At 42.9% G+C, this 17,869-nt stretch overlaps 1 protein-coding gene across 1 annotated transcript in view; it reads right to left on the reverse strand.

Moving 5' to 3' along the window:
• The window catches only part of Pde4d (phosphodiesterase 4D), an 845,080-nt gene that overhangs the window by 744,845 nt on the left and 82,366 nt on the right, over nucleotides 1–17,869 (reverse strand). The gene's annotated exons all lie outside the window — the stretch shown is intronic.

A 17,869-nucleotide genomic window follows, 5' to 3' on the forward strand; every position in this document is an offset into this window, starting at 1 on the left:
GAAAGAAAAAACCACATTATCATCTCATTAGATGGTGAAAAAGCCCTTGACAAAATTCAACACCCCTTAATGATTAATGTCTAAGAGAGATCAGGGATGCAAGGAACATATCTAAACATAATAAAAGCAATATGCAGAAAGCCTACAGCCAACATCAAATTAAATGGCGAGGAACTCAAAGTAATTAAAATCAGGAATACAAGATGTCCATTCTCTTCATACTATTTAATATAGTTATTGAGGGTCTAGCTAGAGCAATAAGACAACAAAAGGATATCAGGGGATACAAATTGGAAAGGAAGAAGTCAAACTTTCACAATTTGCAGATGATATGATAGTATACATAACTGACCTCAAAAATTCTACCATGGAACTCCTACAGCTGATAAACACCTTCAGTAATGTGGTTGGATACAAGATTAACTTAAAAAAATCAATAGCCCTTTTACATACAAATGATCAACAGGCTGAGAAATCAGAGAAACAACACCATTTACAATAGACACAGATAATATAAAATATCTTTGGATGACTCTAACCGAACAAGTGAAAGACATGTATGACAAGAACTTAAAGTATTGAAGAAAGAAATTGAAGAAGATATCAAAAAATGGAAAGATCTCCCATGCTTTTGGATAGGTAGGATTAATATAGTAAAAAATGACAGTCTTACCAAAAATAATCTACAGATTCAATACAATCACTATCAAAATCCCAACACAATTCTTCCAAGACCTCGAGAAAACAATACTCAACTTCATATGGAAAAAAAAAAAAGCCCAGGATAGCTAAAACAATCCTGTACAATAAAGGAACTTCTGGGTGGCATCATCACACCTGACTTCAAGCTCTACTAAAGAGCAATAGTAATAAAAACAGCTTGGTATTAGCATAAAGACAATCACGTGGATCAATGGAATTAAATCGAAGACCCTGACAAACATCCACACACATATGAACACTTGACTTTTGACAAAGAAGCTAAAATTGTACACAGGAAAAAAGAAAGAATCTTCAACAAATGGTGCTAGTATTACTAGATGGTGGCATATGGAAGAATGAAAATAGACCCATACCTATTGCCAAGTGCAAACCTCAAGTCCTAATGGATCAAAGACCTCAATATAAAGCCAGTTACACTAAACCTGATAGAAGAGAGTTGGGAAGTACCCTTGAACACAAGGGCATAGGAGACCACTTCCTAAATAGAACACCAGTAGCACAGACACTGAGATTGACAATGAAAGGAACTTCCTGAAACTGAGAAGCTTCTGCAAGTCAAAGGACATGGTCAATAAGACAAAAGAGCAGCCTACAGAATGGGAGAAGATCTTCACCAACCCGATATTTGACAGAGGACTGATCTCTAAAATATATAAAGAATTCAAGACACTAGACATCAAAATATCAAGTAATCCAATTAAAAATGGGGTACAGATCTAAACAGAGAATTCTTAACCGAAGAAACTAAATTGACCAAAAGAAGTTGAAGAAGTAGCTCAACATCCTTAGCCATAAGGGAAATGCAAATAAAAATGGCTCTAAGATACCATCTTACAACTGTCAGATGGCTAAGATAAAAAACGCTTATGATAGTTTATGCTGGAGAGGATGTGGAATAAGGGGAACACTTCTGGTGGGAGTGCAAACTTGTACAGCCACTTTGGAAATCAGTATGGCGGTTTCTCTGAAAATTGGGAATCAATCTACCTCAGGAACCAGTGATACAACTCTTTGGGGATCTACCCAAAGGATGCTTAATCATACTACAAAGACATTTGCTTAACTATGTTTATGGTAGCATTATTCATAATAGTTGGAACCTGGAAATGACCTAGATGCCAGTCAATAAAAGAATGGATGAAAAAAGTAGTACATTTACACAATGGAGTATTACTCAGCTGTAAAAAAGAAGAGTATCATGAACTTTGCAGGTAAATGGATGGAACTAAAATAAAAGCATCCTGAGTGAGGTAACCCAGACTCAGAAAGACAAACATGGTATGTACTCACTCACAAGTGGATATTAGATGTAAAACAAAAGATAACCAAGCTATACTCCTCGGCCCCAGACAAAGTAGGTAACAAGGAGAATCCTAAGAGGATACATGGATCGCCCTGGTGAGGAGAAATAGATGAGATCTCCTGCATAAGCTTGGGGTGGGGGGTAAAGGTAGGGAAATAGGCGATGAGAACATGAGGTATAGCCCCAGAGAAGCTAGGTAACAAGGAAGACCCTAAAAGGGACATATGGATCTCTATGGGAAGAGGAAGTAGATGGATGTCCTGGGTACATGGGGGCAGGGAGGGAGTAGAGGGGTGGGGATTGAGATGGGAACATAGTGATCAGGATGGTCAAGTTGTGGGTGGGACAGAGCAGGAGAGTGATGAAGGAGATACCTTGATTGAGGTGGGCATTGTAGGGCCAGGGAAAATGCTCCCAGGAACCCACAAGAATGACCCCAGTAAGACTCCTAGCTATAGAGGAGAGGGTGGCTGAACTGTCCTTCTCCTATAATCAGATGGATGACTGCCTTGATTGTCATCATAGAGCCTTCATCCAGTCACTGATGGAAGCAGATACAGAGAAGAGAAGGTGAAGGGATTATATGAGCAAGGGGCAGTGGTCAAAATTGTGGTGGGAGACCTCAGAGACAGCTGACTTGAGCTTTTGGGAGCTCAGGGTCTCTGGATGAACATCTAGGGACCAACCTAGGCCCTCTGCATCTGGCTGACAATTGTGTAGCTTCGTCTTTCTTGGGGCCCCTAGCAGTGGGACCAGGACCTGTCTCTGATGCATGGGCTGGCTTGTTGGAACTTATTCCCTATGGCAGGATGCCTTGTTCAGCCTTGATGCAGGGGGGAGGAGATTAGGTCTTTCTCAGCTTGATGTACAGTGCTTTGTTGATCCCCATAGGAAGCCTTACCCCACCTAAGTAGAGACGGAGAAAGAAGGGATGGGGGCTTAGGAGCAAAGTGGGGGAAGCAGAAGGAGAAGAGGGAGGGAAAACTGTGGTTGGTATGTGAAATAAAGTTTAAAAAAGAAAAATGAATAAATAATAAATAATAAAGCAAACACATTTATACATACTTGTGCATTTTATAATATATATAAATAATTATATACATTCAAACACACATATATATATATCAATACTCAAGCAAATAAATAAAAATCAAAATGGTCAAAAAATAAAAATGATTTATTGTGCATTTTTATGTGTTTGGGTGTTTTACTCAGGTGACGTAGTCTAGAAGAAGTAACATCACTGGGGAACTAGAGTTACAGACTTTTGTGAGCTGCCCTGTCAGTGCTTGAATTCAAACCCTGGTCCTCTGCCAGAGGAGCCCCTGCTCTTAAGGGCTCATCTCTCCAGCCCTTGGTTAATGGAAATAAACAAACCCTCCTTTTACAGCTGTTTAGCAGTCTTACAGTTGACCAGTAGGTGGCGCTCAATCCTTAGAAATACTGAAAGTGATGCTTGGGGGAAAAATGGTGCACACAGGCAGCCTAACACAAATGCCGTCGGTGCAAAAGAAAACAAACAAACAAAAAAAAAAATAAATAAATAAAATCTGCTTTGTGGCATTAAAGTCAGTTCCAGAGTCAGAGTCCCTGAGTAGTGGTGAGTGATCTGAGCTGCTGGTAGCCATGAAGGGGGTGAAGGGCAGAAGGGTTCCCACACATTGCTGCTTACTTATTCTTCAGATCTCATAACTAAACTAACGCCGAGTGGATCAAATCTTCCATACTTCTTCCTGTAACATAATGGTTTTTTTTTTTTCCCCCCCCAGTGGCATGACAAAAAGCAACTGTCTAGCAAATGAAAGCCTGTCTGGGAGCCTCCAACTCAGCTCTCAAGAATTGTCACCTGGATTCAGCTCCCAGCAATCGGAATCCATTCGTTTTGAATCCTGTCTGTCCTCTCCCCTGTCAGCCCCAGTGTCACCCACAGAGGACTCCCCCCCCCCCACCATCCTTATTTCCCCACATTCTAATTTTTTCATATTAAATTGTATTTTCATCAATGTTGATGCATGGTGGTTTGAATCAGTGAAAAATCAGAATGATTTCAGTGTTGACATTAAATGCCTGAAGATATCTGTGGCAACGGATTCACATTGTACGAGGGTGTCTTTCCTCAAATGCCTTCCTGGGACAGAAGGTGGCAGGAGAAAACAGTTCAAGTAGTTATAGGGGCTTGGAGAGTGGCGTGCAGTGGCTAACGAAGTGGAAGGCAAAGGGCAGGGGTGCCGTGGAGAAAGAAGGCCATAGACAAAGCCACGGGGAGCTGGCATCCCGGGGAAGCTTGAATTTGTTCTTGGCACTGTTCACCGTGGCACAGACCAGTGATGCCCAATAACCAGAAAGCTCCAAGATCCTCCTCTTCGCCACTAGCTATCAACTGACAATCCCCACTTCTCCAACCCATGCCCACAACTTCCCACGGGAGGTACACACCCGAAATACACAGGTATGCTTTACAATCATTATCTTAATAACTCCCTCAGATGAGACAACATGGATGATCCCAACTCTCCCACCTCCTAAGGCAGCTGACTTGTCTGTCAGCTTCCTCCTTCCATGTCATTACGTGATTCTGGGACCTACTGTCCTGACCTCTGGCACAGTGAGCTGCCTTTTCCCAGGGCGGTCACACCCATAGCCTGTGGGAGTCTGCCTCCTCCCCGGCTGCAGGAAGCCCCTGGTCAGGATGAACGCTGCTGCCGCTGTGGGAACCTCTGTCAGAGAGGTTCCAGTTTGACTCCCAGTGTGGCCACTTCCTAAGTGCGCATCCCCCCAGCACGGCACACAACGTTTTTTCGGATTGTGTCCATCTGTATAAACAGTAATAAGGAGATCTCCCTGCGGCGATTGGGACATCACGTTTAGCAAACTATTCTCTTACATGGCTACCTGGGGAGTTCCAAGGACTTCCTCAGTCATCTCTGCCAGGTATAGGATGGGGAAATGCCGAATCCTGTTCCAACTGGTTCTTTACTGTCCCCTATGTCATCAGGCCACAGCTTTGCTAGTCAAACCATTTATTTATTTAGAGAATTGTTTCAAGAGTCCCAAAAACTTTCTCTTTAAGGCTCCTTCTCCCCTACATGGCATTCTGAGACGACACCAGGTCCTGTGATCCCTTTATCTTAGAGATGAGGCTGACGTCCATTTTGCACCCCACCCCCACACAAACCTTTCAGGAAGGTGCCTGTAGGTGTCATCCATTTCCAGTGACAGTGGACACCTCTGAAAGGTGGATGGAATCCTTTTATAAGTTTACAGAGTGATGTTTAATTCAACCTTCAAATTTTAAAAGTAAGATAAGTATAAAAGGATAGTTTAGAAGAAGGTAATTCCTGCAGACAGTGGAGGCTTAAGGCATCTCTCCTCTTCTGTCTGAAGCATCAGCTGCTATTGTTTGGCACACTCTTATTAGCAGCTGAAGTGGCTCTCCCAGGCAATAGCAGGAGAAACACCAGAGGGCAAGTGCTGAACCTGGCCGGCCAAGAGAAGGAGCATTGCTCAATTTTATGCCAGGTTAAGAGGCAGCACTGTTCACCCTGCAGCACAAAGTCCTATTCCTAAATTCGGATAACAGGAAACTCATTTATCTCTTCTATGCCCGTTGTTGTGAAGAGGGTCTATGACTTATTTCTGAGCACTGCATTTCCATATTTAAATGATTCTCCCTGGACACTTGCTCGTGGTCCATTTAAAATATGTTTGGAGGCTTATTTGCTGTTTGCATTAAACACAACTTTTGTTTGCTTTTGCTTGTTTGGCCTTCCTTAGAGCAGCAGAGAGTTTGAGTAAAACTTACTAAGCAGGTCAACCTTGCATTAGGTCAGTTCTCTCGTATGGTAATGTGACTAGCATTGCCTGTGCCCTTTAGTTCCGCATCTCTGAGACAATGACTCTTCCCACAAGAGCATAGCAAGCATATAGAACATATATGACAATGGGTAACTGCTGAGATCAACTATAGTGTTTTCCTCCATAGCTCATTTCTTCTTGCCATCCAAAGGACTCTCTCTCTCTCTCTCTTTCTCTCGTGTGTCTGCCTATCTGCCTTTGTGTGTCTTTCCCTGTTTCTCTCTCTTATGTGTTCCTGCCTGTTTGTGTGTCTCTGTATCTCTGTCTCTGTCTCTCTCTCTCTCTCACACACACACACACCCCTACACCTGCCATTGGCTACTTTTTGACCAGAAACTTATAATCAATCTTAATAATTACTCTGAAAGATATATTTATTTGCTGTACCAATGTCTAGGGTGTAAATCAGTTTGTGTTCCTCTGCCCCCGTGGAACAATAGAACATCTGACGAAGAGTCAGGTGAAACATAAAATACCGTATTCAACAAAGCAACGCGAGGGAAACGGTGCAAAAACGTTCTTAGCAAAAACAAACTGCATCTTTCTCTAGGCAGCCTGTGCTCAGCCCATCACTGTCTGAGTAGGTTGTGTCTTTCAAACCAGTCTCGCAGGAGATGCTAGGAACTTCTAGCTGGGACTGCAACCGTCATGTCAGCCACAGGGAGGCAGTGCAGGGCACCTAATAGAGATGATACACAACTGGCGAGTTTGAAAACTACCCCCAAAATGCTGGAATATAATCCAACAGGGCAAAGCTCATGGAGGTTAACTCAAAGCTAGACACACAGTTTCACTTATTAACAAGAGCAATTAAAGCTACAGGACTTGGAAAATAATTGCACTGTTAGTCAGTGCAAGACTTGGAGGCTTTTTATTTAGTTAGGTTTTTTTTTTTTTTGTACCAGAAAACAGATTATGTATATCTATCTCATTAGGTATATTGTTTTGTTGTGGTTATTGTTATTGCTGTTTTTGATGCTACTGCTGCTGCTCCTGTGTGACTAAGCATGAGGAAGCCAGAGGACAACCCCACTGTGTTATTTGACATAGCAGCTCCCATTGGCCCCAGGACTTTTTTTTTTTTTAATTGCGAAAAGAAGAAAAAAAACATAAACAAAAAACAAGTTTCCACCTCCTCCCAGCCTCCCATTTCCCTTCCCCTCCTCCCACCCTTCTCCCCCTCCTCCCACCCTTCTCCCCCTCCTCCCACTCCTCTCCCTCTCCCTCTCCAGTCCACAGAGCAGTCCGGGTTCCCTGCCCTGAAGCCGGTTAGACTGACTAGCTAGCAAGGCTCCCCAGCACTGACATTACAATAATGTGCCACGTGCGCCCTTTTATTTGTTTGTTTGTTTTGACTTGAGTCCTGGGACTGAACCTCAGGTCTTCATGTTTGGCAAATGCCTTAGCAACTGAGTTACCTCCAAAGTCCCAACGCTTAAAATATTTGGCACCAGGCCCTTTATAGGAGAGGCATGCTGACCTACATCTAGGGAACTTTTCAATGGAGGGCATGGAAATAAGAACATGAGGAAAAGGAACTTGAGTCCAGGACAGACAAGCCAGAGAGCCTGCTTCCTCAAGTGCATGTCAGGAATAGGATGAGATCACTGTCTGCGGGCATTTCCAGTGAGTCACACCCAGGCATGTGATACCAACAGACGAGACCTCGTAGCTATACAGAGACCACAGGGTTGGAAACGAACTTGGAGGGCAGGGGATAGAACTGTCTGCTTCTCTGCTTCTAGCTGAGAGTTACACCAAACAAAAGAAATGGCCTGGATAGCCTGCCACAGGATGGGCCTGGCTTCTGCTTCAAGCAGGGTGCATAGGGCTTTCTGCAGGGACAAGCGACAATGTGCAATTTTGGAAAGCCTGCATCTGTTCAGAGATGTAATTCTACATATGATCATAAGAGTTTGAAGTGTAAAGGAGGCTACCTGTTCAGACCAATGAGAAGATGGATGAACGTGTGGCAAAGTTGGGAAAGGGCAACCACAGAAAATGGCTGGAGAGAACTACAGCAGTAATTTCCACAAGAAAGGATGGGGAATGTGGCCAAGAATAATCCATACAGTCTCAGCTACATACTCAATTCTTTATTGAGCCCAATTAATAACGTGAGAGATTTTAGTGATAGAATGGTATTCATGGAGGAAGCGGGTATCTGTAGGGGAAAGTCTCAGCACTAGCAAAGAGCCTGGAGGCAGGCACAGACGGAGACATGGGCAAAGAGGCTTGTGCAGATCAGAAGTGGAACAAGGCCCCTGGTTCTCCTTTCAGTTGCGATCCAGGGAATTGAATGGGGGCAGACAGGTGGCCGAGGGAGACTGAACAGGAGTGTGGATGGAAATAACTGGTTAAAAACCAAAACAAGCAAAGACACTTAACATCTTCAAAGGGTGGGGGAGAAAGATGAGAGCAGTCGGGAAGAGCTTGCCCTGAGTGGTCACCCTCCTGGCACCCATGGGTGCTACACAGCTGATGAATTAGCAGGTGGTCAGTGGACACAAGAGAAGGGACGGATGCTCCGGGGCAGTCTTGGTGGATCCTGACACAGTGCAGCACACAGGTGTGCCACGAGAGCTCGAGAACCACATCGCTGTGCTCTGAGTTGCCTCGAGATGTTTGACATGGAACATGAGATGGAACATGGTTTTTAGTTTTTGCCCCTCCCTTGGCTTTCCCGCTAGTCAGGTGGGCACAGTGATAGAATGGGGTAATCACAAAGATTAGATCCATTATTACATGAAAGGCTTAGAACAGACCTGGCAGACTTTGATACGGTGCCACCCATCAACTGTTGTTACTGGTTCAACTCTCAGCCCATTGCTGGGGCTGCCTGCACAGATCCTAGCAGTCGGTGAGCAAGGCCAGGCTGAAGGGATGCTGCGACTGACTGTAACAGACCTGTATCTGGGCACCCTGCTTTAAGAACAACATCAACTTGAGTAAATCCTCTAATTTCTCAGCTGGGCTCTCCTTGGCTCTGTCCTGGTCAACATTTTTTTTTTTCATGAGCAGGACCTGAAATAACTTTATTTTACTTCGACAGTTGTGAAATTTTCCTAGTATGTAAAATTAACCTTCAACATTTAGAACTGACAAATGAAGGTAATGACCCAGTTGAAGCCTGAGGGATTCATTTCCCACAGAACACACTCAACCAGAAATGGACAGCCTCGTAGAGGGAGGTCACAGAGCTTTAAGGGGCATGTACACTAAGATGAACCTCAAAAGACCTCAGTAGCGATATGTTTATTAACCATCTGATACGTGACTGGTACTGTTCGTGTGTCTTACCCAGCTTCTCACTGCTCTGACAGAACACGCGAGAAACAGAGGAGGGAAGGTCTGTCTTAGCTCACTCTTTCAGCAGTCTCATAGTCATTGGGCTCCATTGTTTCTCCACCAGGCTAAGGCCCAAGGTAGCAGCCTGCCATGTCGTGATGGCCAGTTGCTTCTCTCTATGATGCCCACTAAGAGAGAGCACGAGGCAGAATCTTGGAACAGGATATGGTCCTCGAGTGCAGGCCACCAGTGGCCTTCTTCTAACTGGGTCAAATTTCTGCAAGGTTCCATACATTCAAGCAATGTTATCACTCTGTAAATCCATTACATTATTAATGAGGTCATAGCCCTCAAGATTCAATCATTTCCCCCAAAGTCCCATATGTGTGTTTGCTGCATTGAGGGCCAAAGCAAAGAGGATTTTTGAGAGTGAGTACAAATTCAAGCATCATATCTAAATATTTGGAATTTACATAAAGCCAAGAGTTTATCTTTGTGGACCTCAAGCAGAAGGCCGAGAGAATCATGAGATTTTAGATTCATTTTAATGCTTGTAGTTAATTATGCATGTCAATAAACACAGCCTCTTCGTGGCTAGCTTCATTCATTCACTCACAAGAACTCTCTGTGTGCTCATCTCTTGGGGGAAACAGTGAGTGATAAAAGGTAGAAAAAATGCATGACATCACTGATACCCATAAGAATCTGGAAGCTAACATTACAAATAATATAAATAATATTTAGCCACATGCGATGGTGCATTCCCCTAACTCTAGCATGCTAGAGGCAAAACCAGATGGACCTCTATGTGTTTGAGGCCAGCCTGGTCTACATATTGAATTTCAAGACAGTCAAGACTACATAGTGACACCTCATCTCTAAAACAACAACAACAACAATAACAAAAGATTAATATTTAGATGTTTATAGAAGCAGGCAGTGTTTTATCCAATGATGAAAGTACAGACCCTAACTGTTTCATCTTCTTCTTGTGGATATCGTGTAGATGTTAGCTAAGGCTGAGGCTATATGTTAACACCATAGCCTGTAGTGCCTTTGGCATTTGCTAAACACCATCCTCTGTACTGGGGGGAGCTAGGTAAGAAATCCTAGTATGTCCTTCCTAAGAAACAGAAAGTGTTACTGCCAATTTTTATTTCTTCCTTCCTATGCAAGGCCCTGAGTCAAGGTGTATCTTATGTGAATAAGGTCCCTCCTGTGTCACCAAAACCAAAGCACACACTTTGTAATGGGTGTTTCAACCTAAAACTGTCCCTAACTCTAGCACATGCCAAACAAGGAAGATATGAGAACTTGGTCCTTAGTGATGGAGACACTATCGTGTGAGGGAGGATGATGTCTGCTCAGAGGAACAATTGCCACTCAACTGGTACCCACTGTCATCTTTTCCTTTCTGTGACAGTAACGCTCATTCTATAATGTGTCCTCTTCAGGTGGCAGCAGAGGACACACCTCTGCCTGCTGGGGGTCTTCTTCCAGAATGGGCTCAAAGTTGATATAGAGGACAATTAATTGCATGGGTGGGCAGCTCGGGCTCCCCAGCCTACTCAGCAGTCAAGTGTGGCTCTGAGATTTGGGGAGGCTGCAGTTTGAGTTTCCCATTTCTCGTTTGGGCCACAGAGCTTTCTGAGTATAGATGGAGAAGAGAGATGTTTTTGTTATCTGCTCAATGCATATTTACTGAGCACCCCCTGTGTATGAGTCCATGCGATTAGGAATGCACTAAAGAACACGCCGAAGTCCTGACCAGCATTGATCTTATTAGCGGGGAATAACACAGTAAGCTCATCGATTGGCTATTCGATAGATAGTAAGCCCTATGCCTGGAGCTACTGACCCACAGCAAATTATATGTTGAAGCCTTGCCATTTGGATATATTTGTAATAAAGCTCACTGCAGATAATCACTTTAAAATGAGATCATAAGGGTGGGGTCCTCATTTGACAGGATTGGTGGTCTTATATAAAGAGGAACACATCACACACACACACACACACACACACACACACACACACACACACACAGAGTGGGTGGTGTATTCATGTAAGGAAATAACGAGAAGGTGAAAGTGGCTGACCCTAGTCAGGAAGGGAACCCCTCACCAGATCCCAGCTATGCTGGCACTGCTCTTGAACTGCCATGCCTCCCGGAACGTGAACAAATAGATGTCTACTGTTGAACTCCTGCAGGCTGTGCTGCTTTCTTACGACAGCCTGAGATGAATAACATGGTCTAGTAGTGATACGTGATGTGAGAAATAATAATAATAATAAAAACCGCTGGAAGAATAAAGGGTAGAGAGATACAGAGGGGGTGGCTAGGGTGACCCTTTCAAGCACGCAGAGACTTTGTGCTGGCACCAGTTCAGTGGCATTTTCCACTCTCAAGCTGAGGGTAGTTGGTATTCAGGTGTTGCCGAGCTTCCTTGGTTTTCAGAGCACCGGACTGGCTGCTCCCCTAGAGCACAGAGGGAAATGGACATAGTTGTTGCAGGGAGGAAATGTGTGACGTGATTACCTAGCTGTGTGAGCTTTGGCGAGTCTGTTCTCCCCAAAAGCTAGCTTTTCTCTCTTGTGAAAAGGAGCAATCTCACTGGTTACTGAGAGGCTTAAATAAATAAGGTAATAACTGCAAAGCATATATGTCTGCCTGAAACAGCGCTCGATGGACATCGGGGATTATTAGAGGAACAAAGCCTTTGCTATCAACACTTACTACTATTACCACTGGAAAGCCACAGGCAGAATTTTAGAAATGTCAGCTGTGGCACTTTCACTTGTAACCCGCATGAGCTTCTTGGCCATGACTGTCCCTGGGGCATTAGCTTAGCTCCTGTTTCTCTGGCTCCATTGGAGGTGTTCAATCACCAACAAAGCGTCCATGCTGTGACCTGCCCACCATCAAATCCATAGCGACAATTGGACTAACTCTATCGGTCTACGGCTAGCAGAGCTCTCCCGGATGCTGTCCTGGCTCTCGGGTCACCTGGAGGTTACCGTCCATAAAGGAAATGCTTCCTAACACCAATAACAGCTAGCAGGATGGAGCTTTCCCTAGATGTCCCCAGGGACAGAGACGGTAAGGGAAATGGGAAACAAGTGAAATAAAATGGAAAGGAAGTGACTATGGCAAAGATATGGGCCAGCGGAAGTTTGCTATTGGGCTCCACTACCCAGAGATTGGGGAAGGGGTTGGTGTGTCTACAGATGTCATTTATGTGGATATTCACTTTACACATATTGATAGATCTGTAAGTAATTTATTATATGCAGTTGGAGTATATTGACGAGAAAAAAAACTTTGACAAATGCTTCCATTGAAGGTGTTGTTTTCATGGAAATACATAGACAAGTATAGAAAGGGAAGGGGGATCATTTCTCCCCTGCTAGACTGCAGATTTCCAGGGCTTCCTTCTGATGCCTGATACTTCACCATGCCAGTGTGGTCAGCAGTATCAGCCAGGCCTCCTGCTGGCAACTCTACACATGCTTCCTTCCCAAAGACCCCAAAGCTGGTTTCTATGGAATTTTTCTTTTCTTCTCCCATTCTTCTTAGGAAAAAAAAAAAAACAACAACAACAAAAAAACACGTTCCTTCTAACACTGTCGGGATTGAATACTTCTCATGCTGTGTGTCAGCAGGCCTTTTACTCACAAACGCTGATGCAATTCATGTGTTAGCAGAGTTCTTGTTCGTAATACTGTGCTCTGGAAATCAGAGGGTCTATGCATAATTTCTTTTGGAAAAATTTGATGGTAGGCTCTAGGTATGACTGTACAAAATCTTTCCCACTCATATGATTACATGGTGAGTCAAATAAAAGCCCAGAAGAAAAAAAGGAATTAAAAGAAAAAATAAGCCTGAAGTCCATCAGCAGGAATGTTTAGAAGAAGGTCCACAGAGATGTTCAGTAGCTAAGAACACATTCGCAGAGGACATGACAACAAATTCCCAGCACCCATGTCAGATGGTACACAATCCCCGGATTCCAGAGAATCAGTGCCTTTGGTCTGTGCAGGTATACACACTCCATGTATAGCTTAAAATAATAAAAACAAATATTGAAAACTAATATCTCTATGATGGTTAGTGCTTCTTTCAAAGGAATTCAGTGAAATTAGGGAGGCGAGTACAGACAGCACTAAGACTAGGAATGAGAATGTTCTAAGGCAAATGTATTAAATTAGAATTGCAGTAGATTGTGTTCATTTTTATATTGGGAATATTTCCTGGAAATTACAGGGCCACTTGAAAAGACCATGGAATTATCATCAGCATCTCTGCATTCATTTCCATAAGTACTGCATACAAGGGTTGTGACTTCACTAGTCATTTGACCTTGAAGAGTTACTTAGCCTGTAATAAATGAAATATACATGCATGCGCGCGCGCGCACACACACACACACACACACACACACACACACACACACACACACAATATCTACCTCCTCCAGGGTACGGTGAGGATACTCATGAGTTTTAGCAATCAATTATCATTTAACTCCTTTTTCTAATATTGTGTCTGTCTTTCCTGTTTTGGCCTTCCTGTTTCTTAATGTTGTTGAGATGAACTTATTTCTTCTCGAATGTGCCATCAGTTTCAACTCTCTGCCTGCTCCTGCCTATCATTTATTCTTGCGACTATTCACAGTTCATAACAGCCCTGTGCTGGTTTATGGATGCTCCTCGCACAGCAAGAAGACGGGAGAGGTCGGGACAGACAAGAGGATCCTCTCGTAGCTCCCAACTTATTTTCTCACAGTCTTATTCCTAATGTATTCTTGAAGTTAGAGAAAGAAACTCCTGGATACTAAATTAAAAAAAAAAAAAAGAATCAGATGTAGCTCGTAGCAAGCAATTTCAGATTGGAAGTAACAAACTACCAGAATCCTCTCACCCACTTTCATATGGGTCTCTTGTGTTTAGTACAGAGTCATTATTGGAGCAGCTGACAATCAAGTCTGTCAGTGGATAATCCCTCTCTTTGATAGAAATTCCAAGAAAAGGACTTAATGGGACTTTTTATTTATTTTTCTAAAATAAATCTTTTATATGCTTATGAAAATATCTAACTCTCAAAATATTTCTACTTTATTTGGGGTATAAAATTACTGTTGAAGCCGGGCAGTGGTGGCGCATGCCTTTAATCCCAGCACTCAGGAGGCAGAGGCAGGCAGATCTCTGGGAGTTTGAGGCTAGCCTGGTCTACAAGAGCTAGTTCCGGGACAAGCACCAAAGCTACAGAGAAACCCTGTCTTGAAAAAACCAAAAAAAAAAAAAAAATACTGTTGAAATATGAAGTTCAAGTTTTTATGTAGGACTCTAGTAAGGAATTGCCAAACTCATAACACAATAAGCCTGTAGTAATTTATAAATATGCCAAGAATCCCTAAATTTTATTCTTTCACATGGAATCCAATTTTTGGTATAAGACATTTGGAATTTAATATGAAGCTACAAAATTTGAGAATTTTGTACACACACCATGCCAAGTCAGTTCATGGTGATGTTATGAAAGTCATAACTTCGTTTTGTCATTGCTTATTCATTTCAAACTTCTCACTTCAAAACTTAGGTACCTGGTGCTGACAAGATGACTAAGCAGTTAAGATCATTGACTGCTCTTCCAGAATCACCAGAAGATCCGGGTTCCTTTTCCAGAACCCCCTTGGCAGATCACAACCCTCTGTACCTCCAGGTCTAGGGACACCAGTACCCTCTTCTGGCATCCACAGCCACTTTGTACACATGTGATGCACAGACAGATATGCAGGCAAAATATTCACACACATAAAATACGTGATGATAATTTGATAATATAGTTAAAACATAGATATCTATATATATTTAATATTTATTAATGAAATTTATTGATTACACCATTTCATTCTTTCCTATTGCTACTGAATACATTTGGATCTGAATAATTCTAAAGTAAATAAAAAAGAAACAAATGTGTAAAGAAAAAATAAAATATGCTAATCGAGTTATATAGTACCTACGAATATATTATAAAATATATAATCAGATTATACAGCTTAAATAAAGCATGGACCAACACCCTTAGAATTCAGACGCTCCTAACAGTGTGCAGTAGCTGTCCTGGCTGTGAAGATGCCGAGCCTCCCACTCTCTCTGAGACCAGCTGGGGTTCCCTGATCTCTGTCACATCCTACTGTATCGCGTTTTAACTGGGGCCTCAGAGGTTATTGGAGCTTTCAAAACAAAGTTCATCTCTCATCTAAGATTAATAAAATCAGACTCGTATCTCTCTTGCCCCTGTCTAATGTCTTCCTGTGTAATTCTCTAATTTGTAGACTCCAGCCAAGGATTGATGAGGCAATTTCCCCTGTATTTTATGATTTCCTGCTTATAATGATCCCATCTTTTGAAAAAAAAAACAACACTACACAAAGATGGTTTCATTTTTCATTTTTTCCCTCTGACTGCCTGCAGAAAGTAAGAATGGAGGGAGGGACAGAAGTTTCTGGAAAATCTTCAGCCAGACGTATCTCTTCATTGGATAATATCTCCTTCCTGAAAGATGAGCAGTCTCCCAGCCTGTCTGTCACTCCACACGAGAACTCTCTGTACCTTCCTGACCTCATTTCACAGGATTGGGTTTGTTTTTCACTCCAGCTACCTAAGCTGCCTCCCAGAGTTAATTTCTTTCCCTGTTTCTCCATCAAACCACAGACTTAAAACACCCAGCAACTTTTTAGTAGTACCTTTTAACTTGACATTAGTTCTTCCATCACCAAAATGATAAATGCCCGCCCCCGCCCCCCCCCAAATCCAGACAGCTCAAGCAAAAGTTAGGAAGGAACATAGCCACCATCTCTTTCTCTCTCATATACAAAACATCCACAAGACTTTGAGAAACAGAAGGTTGAAGTGTCCAGCAAATAGTATGCACGTTTCAATAGCAGCTCTGCTTCTAATCCAGGCTCTTGCCAGCACTACTAAAACCCCTGCTGGCCTTCCTGCTTCTCATCTTGTCCATTTGTATTCAGTACTCCACAAGGCAGACAGAGATCTTTCTAGAAATGCATCGGTCCGTGCTATTGTGTAGGGAACTTCCTGTGGCTTTCCACACACTTCCGATTCAACCTGTCTTGTAAGAGCTGGCTGGCTCGCCTTCTTGGCCTCACCTCAAGCCACACCTTCTCAGGCTCACTGTTACTCAATCTTGCTAGACTTCTGCTATTTTGTTATTGGAGAGTTATTATTTTTTTTTTGTGTGTGTGTGTGTGTGTGTGATCAGTCTTCTTCTGCTGTTTCTTACCTTGCATTACTGTCTTCCACAGAGATCCACAGGGCTGGCACAAACATCTGACCCTTTGGCAGCAAAGCTGAGTTCGGAGAGCCATTCTTTAGTTATTAATGTAATGTGATTTCAGGCATTCTCCAGGACACCTACAAAGCTTCATTTTCCATTCAGCAGATTCTCAGTTTGAAGAAACAGTTTTTTTTTAATTTATTGGTGAACTTAATTTTAAATAATTAAACATGGTTTTGATTATTTATTTATTTATTTATTTATTGTTTTTTCAAAACAGGGTTTCTCTGTGTAACAGCTCTGGCTGTCCCAGAGCTTGCTTTGTAGGCCAGGCTGGCCTTGAACTCACAGAGCTCTGCCAGCTTCTCCCTCTCTCATGTGCTGGGATTACAGGAGTGCGTCACCAGCGTCTGGTTCTTTGATAATTTTACTTATGTATGTAATGTATTCTTATTAATCTCACCCCCAATTCCCTCTAATCTCTCTCACTCATAACAGTACCCCTTCTCACTATAAGTTGCTTTTTAAATAATTTATTGTCATTATCATTTCATTTTTTATACACTGATCATAGTTTCCCTTTCTTCCTCTCCTTCCAGCCCCTCCCATCCCCTCCTACCCTTGACCCTGTTCTCCCAATCCACTTCTGCCTGTTTCTATTCATATCAGAAAGGGGCAGGCTTCCACGCATATCAACAAAACATGGCATATCAAGTTGTGGTAAGACTAGACACCTCCCCTCATGTTAAGGCTGGACAAGGCAACCCAGTGAGGAGCAGGGTCCCAAAAGCCTACAAAAAGGTCAGAGACAGCCCCTGATCTCACTGTTAAGAGGCGCGCAAGAAGACACAACAGACAAATACTATACACTACACAACTCTAACATATACATAGAGGGCCTTGGTCAGTCCCAGGCAGGCTACCTGGTTGTTGGTTCAGTCTCTTTGACCCCTTACAAGTCCAGGGCTAGTTGACTATTTTTTTTTGTAGTTTCCTTAATCCTTCTGGCTCCTACAATCTCTCCCTCTTCCTCAGGATTCCCTGAACTCTGCAAATTGTCCTGCCTACAAGCTTTGTTGGAGTAAAAGTGGCACAGCACCTGTGAGAGTGGCCAACCAATGACATGGTCTAGATTGAGACCCATGCCTTGAGAATGAGCCCACCCCTGACGCTGCTTGGAGCACAGGACTCAGAGGCTGGATGACCCAGACATCTAGGATAGAACCAAACAATGCTGGCAAACACAGAAAAGAAGAAAATGTCAATTGAATGATGCCTAATGATACTCTGCTATATCCATAGATTGATGCCTAGCCCACTTGTCATCTGAGAGGCTTCAACTAGCAGTTGCTGGAAACAGTTGCAGAGATCCACATCGACAGGTCTTTTTCTGTCAT

This window comes from Microtus oregoni, unplaced genomic scaffold (genome assembly GCF_018167655.1).
Source record: "Microtus oregoni isolate MIOR12 unplaced genomic scaffold, Mior012 000014F_ref0000157, whole genome shotgun sequence".
NCBI lineage: Eukaryota > Metazoa > Chordata > Mammalia > Rodentia > Cricetidae > Microtus > Microtus oregoni.